This window comes from Elaeis guineensis, chromosome 1, assembly GCF_000442705.2.
Source record: "Elaeis guineensis isolate ETL-2024a chromosome 1, EG11, whole genome shotgun sequence".
NCBI lineage: Eukaryota > Viridiplantae > Streptophyta > Magnoliopsida > Arecales > Arecaceae > Elaeis > Elaeis guineensis.
The window spans coordinates 20,367,695-20,377,517 of record NC_025993.2 but is presented as its reverse complement, the minus strand read 5'-3'; positions in this window follow the sequence as shown (position 1 = coordinate 20,377,517).

Sequence of the window (9,823 nt, the reverse complement as noted above, 5' to 3'; positions counted from 1 at the left end):
CTATCACATGGATTGTCCTGATCGAGGTCTTACTCAATTGAAATATAGTGATACATTAACTCTTGAAATGTGAAAGGATCAATTCCATCTTGATCCACATACCGACTACCACAAGTACTTGACTGTATCCAAAAATTTTCTGTCACTAAATTAAAAATTTAGATAATCTGGCATCAAAGCACAATAAGTTGCTTGTAAGTCACTATGGTGATCTCAGATTTGAGAGACACTTATGTCCATATTCTTCGCGAGCAGCCCTTGATAGAAGAACGCTCCATAGGTGAGTCATTTGTTCAGTGACGATGTATTCCTACATCTCACCTGTATGTCATATCAGTATCTTCAAACTTTCTAGTTAAGAGGATAACCAACCTATATGGCACACAATAACCTACATTTGATAAACATCATCATCATTTAATAACGTATTATTTGATCATGAACATATTTAAGAACTATTCGATAAATCTTTCTTTATCGATTATCATATACTTCTAAAGACTTCATTATAACATTACAGTTCAATCAAAGAAGATGTACACCTTGTGATGAATAATACCAAATAACTTTTATTAATTCATAATTCATCTACAAATTACAAAAAACACAATCATCCAAATGATTGGCTTTAAGATATATTTTCTAACAGGTACCGAGACACTGTGTTATTTCTTATGTTAACGTGCAATGAAACCGTCATAGGAATGAGAAGCTCTATGGAAATTGGAGGACGAAATGAAACAAAAATATCCATAGCTCTTCGAGAACACATATAAGAAATTTTGAGGATGAAATTTAATTTTAGGGGGATAGAATGTAATATCCAAAATTTTTAAAACAAGACCCACTTAAACAACAAATAAATAAAAAAGGGGGCCAGCACGTGCAACGCACGTGCTGGAAATCACAATGGAAGGGGAAAATGCATGAGTTGCATGTGCTGGAAATCATTATGGAAGGGAAAAATGCACGAAAGAACTCCCAAAGGAGTTCTTCTGCAATTCACATTCCTAAATCCCTTAGAAATTAGAGATTAAATCGAACCCTATTTCCTCCTTATTAGAGGTCTATTTAAGGCCTTAATCCCCTAGTTTCTTCCCATTAAAAATCACTGTTTAATCATTGACTTCTTCCTTCTTTCCATCCTCTTTATCGATGGGATAATCTCACTTTGGCCATCAAAAATCAAAGCAAATCCCATCCAAATCAGGTAAATCTCTTACATCATATTGCCTCAATCTTTTAGGGGTTTTGATCTTAAATTTTTGCTGATTTTTCTGCTTAAAATCATTTGAAAATCACCATTTTTGTAGATTCCCTTTTCTCTCCATTTTGTTTTGGTTTTTCCTGCCATTGGTTGTCTTTGCCGATCGTCGAATTTGGATCATTGGTCGTTGGTGTGGTCTGATCTTTCGATCATGAAGGTTGCCAATGGGGAGGAGGCCATCCTAGCTTGGGAATAAGGGGAGCAAGAGCTCCCCTGCTCCATAAAAGAAGAAGAGAAGAGAGGGATGCAGGTCCCCTCTTCTGTGGAAAAAAAAGATAGAAGGAAAGAAAAGAAAAGAAAAAAAATGGAAAAAAAAAGAAAAAGATTTTCTCTCTTTCTCCTCTCTCTCCTCTCTTCCTTTTCCTAATTTTTCTCTCTCCACTTTCTCTCTCTAGATTATTTCTCTCTCTTCAATATTTTTTCACTCTTTTCTTAGATTTTTGAAACTAGAACTTCATCTTCCATGATTAGTTTGATTTTACACAAGAAATCTAGTTCGACAAATACACCAAATCTCTAATCGAATCTTAACTGAAATTTTGATTTGAGATTTTATTATGATTTAGTTATAAATTAGAATTAACATAAAGATATAATTTTAAATAGGTTTTGATGAATCTCCTCAAGGTTAATAGATTTATTCATTAGTGTTTTTGCAAGAGATAAGTAATAAACCATCTTTTCAAGATATTTCATCGTTTATTTTGAAAACAAATATTTAGTTTTGGATTATACATGATTTGAAATTCTAAGATTTTTGGAATACTATGATTTATGGATTTATTATGGAATATATATGGAATTATGACATCTATATTATGTTGCCAAAGTGTTTTGATATGGATCAAATTTTGCACTCTTAGCCTAACTATGTTCTGGAGCCCACCAATGGGGATTGTGCATTGGATGCTGCTAATAGAGATTGTGCATTGGATTCTGGATCCTGCCAATAGAGCTTATGCATTGGTACTCTAAATGAACTTACTATTTTGATTCTGGGCCCTACCATAGAGATAAGTGTGGTCATAATTCTGACTGTAAAGTTATATATGTTTTTATTCGAATCAGATTTATGATTACACATGCATATAAATATAAAAATTATTTGATTTATTTAATAAGTATGAAATATTTTTTTATGTTATTTATGGCACTGATTTTGAATATTATATTTTACAGTAATATTTGAAATATCTAGATGAGATATTCATTACTTACTGGATTATCAAGCTCATCATCTCTTTCTCTTATTTTTTTTAGATTTAGATAATTAATTATGAACGTGGATATTATTTTTGGGAGAAAGTTTTTAGAGACGAGACTTGGCACTATTAGCTTCATTAAACTTAGATATAATTTTTGGTACTTTTAGTGGAACTTTATTTGTTGTAAGGCATTTGAATTTAGACATCATTTAGTTTGGTTAGTAAATTTAAATCTTTGATTTTAGTATTGTAATAAATATCACTATATTATTTTGATATGTTTGAAATACCTTGCAAGCTTATGGAGAGAGGCCTTCATAACTATGTGGTGGTTACTATGGCTCTCGGCTCACGATCTCGGATCAGAAATGTGACAGTGTTTCAACATGGAGTTTCTGAACCTCTACTAATGATGTCCTGTGTTTCACTTTTGTCTCCCCTTTCCTTCCTATCCTCTTACTTTCTTCTTGTAATAAATTTTTTATCTTCTGTTACTAAATAAAAGACAGGTAGCTTCAGGCCTCCGTTTCCATCAAAAATCTCCATTGAGGCTACCCATGCTCATCACATAGATTTATATATAGACCCACTAAGACCAGCTCAACATTGAGGAGGGTCTAAGAATTCCTGTTGAGATTCCCCAATTTCTCAAAAACTCCCCTAACGAACAAAAAATAGATAGTTTTCCCACTTATTATACTAGAACCGATGGTGGTGACAAGTATCTCAGGTATTATATCAGGTATCAACCAGCTAGAGGTTTAGTTTTAGTCATCCGATCTAAATATACAAATGGCTCATAAAAGATTAGAGTACCAAAGCTAAACTGAACACATTATTGCATGACCCTGGAGATGGGTTGTGATAGCCCAAAAACCCAACCCAAACAAAGCCCAGCCCAGCAGACCAAGCCCGAAACGAAAAAAAAAAAAGAGGAGAAAACAGGGGATCAAACCGGGAAGAAGACTCCCAGTAGGAGTCTTCTTCTCCGGCGAAACCCAGGCAAAATCGGACTCCTAGGACCCCTCGGAGTCCCAGGATCCCCTATAAGTATACCCTTCTCCCTTGAGACCGGACATCGGCCTCTTCCCTCTCTCCTTCCCTCCGATTTTTCCGAAGTTGAGCCGCGGACACCGTTTTGCTTCTCGTCGTGATTGCCCGCCGACGAGGTCACCGGAGGTCGAGGTGAGTCTCCTTCTTCTTCCCATCTTTCTTCTCCTTCCTCCCATGCTCCTGTGCGCGGCTGCCGGCGACGAGAGTCGCCGATTTTTCATCGGGAAAGAGACCCTATTTTTGGGCCTTTTTCCTTGGATTTTTCGGTGCCGGCGATCGGAATCGATCGCCGGCCACGCTCCTCCGTGACCGGGGGGGGGTGGCCCCCGTCGGCCTCCGCCGCGGCGGTCGTGGCCTGAACGGCCCAGCAAAACATGGGCCACATCGGTCCCCTGTTCCGGCACGGGAAGAACCAAGAAAAGAAGGAAAAAAAAAGAAGAAAAAGAAAAAGAAGAAAAAGAAGAAAAAGAAAAAAAAGAAGAAAAAGAAAAAAAAAAAAAGGAAAAAGAGAAAAAGAAAAGGAAAGAAAAAGAAGAAAAAGAAAAGAAGAAAAAATAATAATAATAATAAATATATATATATATATATATGTATGAACAAATAAATAAATAAATAAATAAATAAATAAATAAATAAAAGAAATTGATGAGAGAGAGAGTTTCTCTCTCTTCTTTCTGTCTGAACCCTAACTTTCTCTCTCTACTTTCTCTCTCTAGGATTTTCTCTCTCTAGCTTGTTTTTCTCTCTCTTGATGGATTTCTCTCTCTAAAGTTATCCTTCTAAGATTAGAATAGGGGAAGGCTTCATCTGATGATTCTGATCGAGTTTAGAGACGAGTCTGATTTTAAGCGAGATTTTAATTTTGGGATTTGTTAGATTTAATTTTGAATTAAATTAATGTAAAAATATAATTTTGGATAATAGGCGCGGAAAAATCTACTAGAAGTTAGTCGATCCATTCGTTCAGTGCTCCGTGAAAGGTAAGTAATGAATCATCTTCTCGAGATATCCCATATTTATTCTGAAAATAAATAATTATTCTCTGAAATTATGCATGATTTATGAAATTATGTTTTTAAAGAAAAGTGCTTTTGAAATGTTATGGTATATCGATTTATGTACATATTTCGTGAAAGATTATGATATATATTATGGTACAAAGTGTTTTGATATAGATCGGATTTATGCTCTCGGCCTAACTATATTTCAGTGGGCCCCGCCAATGGGGATTATACGTTGGTACTCAGTGGACCCTGCCAGTGGGGGTTGTGCGCTGGTGTTTGTGGATCCTGCCAGTGGGGGTTGTGCGCTAGTATTTGTGGACCCTGCCAGTGGGGGTTGTGCGCTGGTATTCTGTGGACCCCGCCAATGGGGGTTAAACGTTGGTCATAGTCGAGGCTGTTGAGTTACGAGTATTTTTGAATCGAATTGGATTTATGATTATATTATATGTGAATATTTGAAAATATTTGGTTTGTATTAAATCAGCATGGAATATACTCTTATATTTATTTGCAGCATTATTCTTGAAAATTATATAATATCTGAATTATCTAGTTGAGATATTTGTTACTTACTGGGTTATCTAGCTCATTACCTTTCCTTCTATTTTTCAGATTCAGATAATTAATTTCGAGCGTGGGACGAAATATTGGGACAGAGCTTTTAGAAGCGAGATTAGCATTGTCAACTTTAATTGAACTTAGATCTATTATTTTATTGTTAGCAAAAATTTTATTGGATGTAAGACATTTGATTAAATTACTTGAATTATAGTTGAATAATAATTATTTGAATTTATTCTGCTGTGATGCATTGATATCGTGATGAGATGCCTTGCATGCTTATGGAGAGAGTTCTTCATAAGTATGCGGCGGTTGCCGCGACCCTCGATTCACAATCTCAGGTCGGGGGCGTGACAATTAATATGGTATCACAGATCAAAAATCCATTACGAGAATCATTTAAATTCATCATCATTCTTCTCAAAATTCTAAAAATCTTAAGAGAGAGAAATAATCTAGAGAGAGGATTCTAGAGAGAGAAAGTAGAGAGAGAAAGTTTAATTCTAGAGAGAAAAAATACTAGTTCAGGCTGAAGAGAGAGAGGGAAGAGAGAGAAACTCTCTTTCTCATATTTTATTATTTATATCATTATTTATTAATTAATTTAATAATTTTTCTTTTCTTTTCTTTTCTTTTTTTCTTTTCTTTTTCTTCTTTTTTTTTCTTTTTCTTCATGGAAGAGAGAGGAGAGAAAATCCTATTTATTATTATTATATTATTATTATTTTATTTTTCTTCTTTCTTTTTCTTTTTTTTTCTTTTCCTTTTTTTCTTTTTCTTTTCTTTTTCTTCTTTTTCTTTTCTTTTTCTTTTCTTTTCCTTCTTCTTTTCTTTTTCTTTTTCTTTTTCTTTTTCTTTTCCTTCTTCTTCTTCTTCTTTTCTTCTTCTCCCGTGGACTTGTTTTGGGCTGAAACAGGGGACCTCACGGTCCCCTCGTTGGGTGGCCGGCCGGCGGCGCAGCCGGCATGGGACGACCATCGGCAGGAGAGGAGACGTTCCGGCGACAAGGGGCGGCCAAACCGATGGTCGACGGTGACCACCGGCAACGAAAAAACGGCAAAAAGAAGATTCTTCCGCAACAAAATCCGGCGACTCCGGTCGCCGGCGAGCGTGCACATCGGCACGGGAAGGAAGGGGGAGGAGAGAGGAAGGGGAGGAAGCTTACCTCCGACGCCGGCGAGGCTTTTCCGGCGAGAAATTGGATGGCACAAGGACGGGTCTTCGTGGGATTTTTTCGGCAATTGTCGCCGTTTTGCCCCGGGATTTCTCGATGAGAGGAGAGAGGAGGGTTCTCCTCCTTAAATAGAGCCGGTGGAAACTTGTTTCCGACTCCGATTAGGAGCCGGTGAACGGAGGAAGAAGACTCCCTTCGGGAGTCTTCTCCCCTATTTTTCTATTTTTTTTTTTTTTGTTCGTTTGGGTTTTGGTTGGGATATCACATTCTTCCCCTCTAAAAGAAATTTCGTCCTCAAAATTTTTCTTGCTTGAGTCTTCATAGTTTCTTACTTGAATCTCATCCATAAATATTTTAATATTCTAATTCTTGATATAAATTTATTCTTAAATCATTTCATAAGAAAAAAGTCAATACATTAATATCGATCTGATACGGAACCATTCATTTTCTTATTTATCAAGATCAACATCTCAAAGATTTTCAATATTTCAAGATTTCGAAATTATGATCTCATTTCCTGTAAAAATCATATTCAATATCTCATGACTCAAATTAAAATCAAATCTATCTCTTGTGAATAGAAGAGGATCAATGTCTCTATTCTTGCATAAGAACTTCATTCATCATCATCATTCATTTTATTTCAAAATATTAATCACTCTTAATTTCAACCCATCATAAGATAGGAAATCATACTTCTATGAGTCATATGATGACATCCCAATCAATCAAAATTCAAAAATATTTTCTCTTATTCGTACTTTCAAAAATTAAAAATTTATCATTTCAATCTCATTCTCAAATTTTTGATATTTAATTCTCGATACAACTTCATCATTAAGTTATTTCATAAAGATCAATATCACCATTGTTTATTTAAATCAATATCACTATTTTTAGTCATCGAAATTTTCTTACTCAAACCCTCAAACTCTTAAATATTCTAATTCTTGAAGCAAATTTTATCATTAAGTCATTCAATAACTCAAAAATTGATCTAAATCAAAACTATATTTTTCTTATAATCAAAATCAATGTCTCTATTCTAAGTAAGTATATCAATTTTTTTTATCTAAACATTAACAACTCTTAATTAATCGATTCATTATCAAATTATGAATAACTCCAATCTATCTTTTGTAGAACAATCGTCAATATCAATAGATAACCTCAATCTTTTTCATTCAGTCTGAGAAATAATAATAATCAAAAGAGTTCTAACTTCAAATTTCATTATACCCTGGAGATAATTATTTGAGTATACTAATCTAAGATCAAAATCATCATTCGATATATAATCTCAAATTCTTTCTAATAAATAGAGAATTATAAAATTTAATTCTAAGATAGAAAAAAATTATCTCTAAATATTCTAAATCTAAAATCAAAAATCAAAGGTCCACTCATCCTAGAATTAGGATGCTAATTATTTTTGTAGCATAGTAGATGGAAGCTCTACTTTTAAAAATCACATTAGGATATATAAAATAATTTAAAATTTTAAAATATTATTCTTTCTAATATCAATAAATTTCTTGTATCAAACCATATCATTTATCATAATTTTTTGACTCAAAGAATCAACATTCTTGACTTACTCAAAGTAATCCAGATTACCATGCTTCCGCTGCGCACTCTGATCTAACAATCAAAATTTCTTAGCTTCACCAAAAAAAACTTTGATCAAATTATTTCTTTATCTTATCAATAAAAAAGATCTAAAATTTTAAATTTCAATTGAAGTCAAAGATTAACTTTCGATTCTCATTCATACCTTTACTGGTATACAATAATCTTGATTAACCTTTGAGTCCAATATCATATTTAAACCATTATATAGATTTACTATAATCAATATGAATCAAATCTTAATTCTTATATCAATTCAATTCGATAATTTCCAAATCAAAATCTTTATAAGTCAAATTAATGAAGAAAGAAAAAAAAATAAAATAAAGAAGAAAAATAAAATAATAATAATATAATAATAATAAATAAGATTTTCTCTCCTCTCTCTTCCATGAAGAAAAAGAAAAAAAAAGAAGAAAAAGAAAAGAAAAAAAGAAAAGAAAAAAAGAAAAGAAAAGAAAAATTATTAAATTAATTAATAAATAATGATATAAATAATAAAATATGAGAAAGAGAGTTTCTCTCTCTCTTCAACCTGAACTAGTATTTTCTCTCTCTAGAATTGAACTTTCTCTCTCTACTTTTTCTCTCTAGAATCCTCTCTCTAGATTATTTCTCTCTCCTAAGATTTTTAGAATTTTGAAAAGAATGATGATGAATTTAAATGATTCTCGTAATGGATTTTTGATCTGTGATCGTCGGACGATACACCGACATCCACTTTTATCAGATCAGGTATTTTTAGATTTTATTTCTCATGATCTTATTGAATTATTCACATGATAATTTTAGCATGATTTGATCTGATCGATCAGAATTTGTTGAATCATATTGTCTGAAGAATTCAAGATGAGTTTTCTCTTTCTAGAATTTTCTCTCTCTAGAATTTTCTCTCTCTAAAATATTCTCTCTCTTGATTGATTCTCTCTCTAAAAAAAGGGTTAGTGAATGAAAAAATTTCTTTTAATAAGTCTGATCTGATTTTAATGAAGAACCCTGATCTATGATTGTCAGACAGCATACTGGCACCCACCTTAATCAGACCATGAATCTTTAGATTTGATCATCCATGATTCCGATCTAGCCATGATTTGATTTGATCATGTTGATTTCACCAATTGAGATATTGGATCAATCGTAATATTGGATTGTGTCACCTGATCAATTTGAATTGTACCTCATGAATTCTCTCTCTTCTGATTTTCTCTCTCCACTTGATTTTATGAAATCGATGAAGAAATCTCGGTCCTATCACTTCGAATCCGATTTGATCTGATAGTCAAACTTTGGATCGTTTAGGTCCTAATTAGATTTTGATTAGATGAAATTAGATGATCGGACCCAATCTAAATCGTTGAAATATGGTATTCGTATTCTTTCTAATTATTGAAATTGATTCTGTATAGGATTGTGGATGTTTGATCATGGGATATCGCGATATGATCTACGAACAGAATTTTTGGAAGAAAATTTATAAAATTTTATAGATTTATTGGAATGCGTTCGAGGTAAGTAATGTTTCACTTTTTCTAGATTTATCGGCAAATTATAATGTATTCTTCTGACATGATTTGTGAAACGATGCATGAATTGGATGAATGGTATTTTGTTATGAAAATATCTTATTTGAAATGTTATGATGAAGCATGATTGAACATATTGATTTCATAATGCATTATATTGATTGATTTCGATACTACATGATTATATGTTTTATTATCGAAATTAGAATATGAAACATGATTTATGAAGAATTATGATATAAGAAACAATAAGAATTGACAACCTGACTATGTAAAGGACCCTGCCAATGGGGGCATGTACATTGGCAATTGATTGTCCTGAGGGTTTATGTCGCCAGCGAGACCAGCGACATGTCGCCAGAGAGACCAGCGACAAACCGCCAGCGAGACTAGCGGTTCCAAAG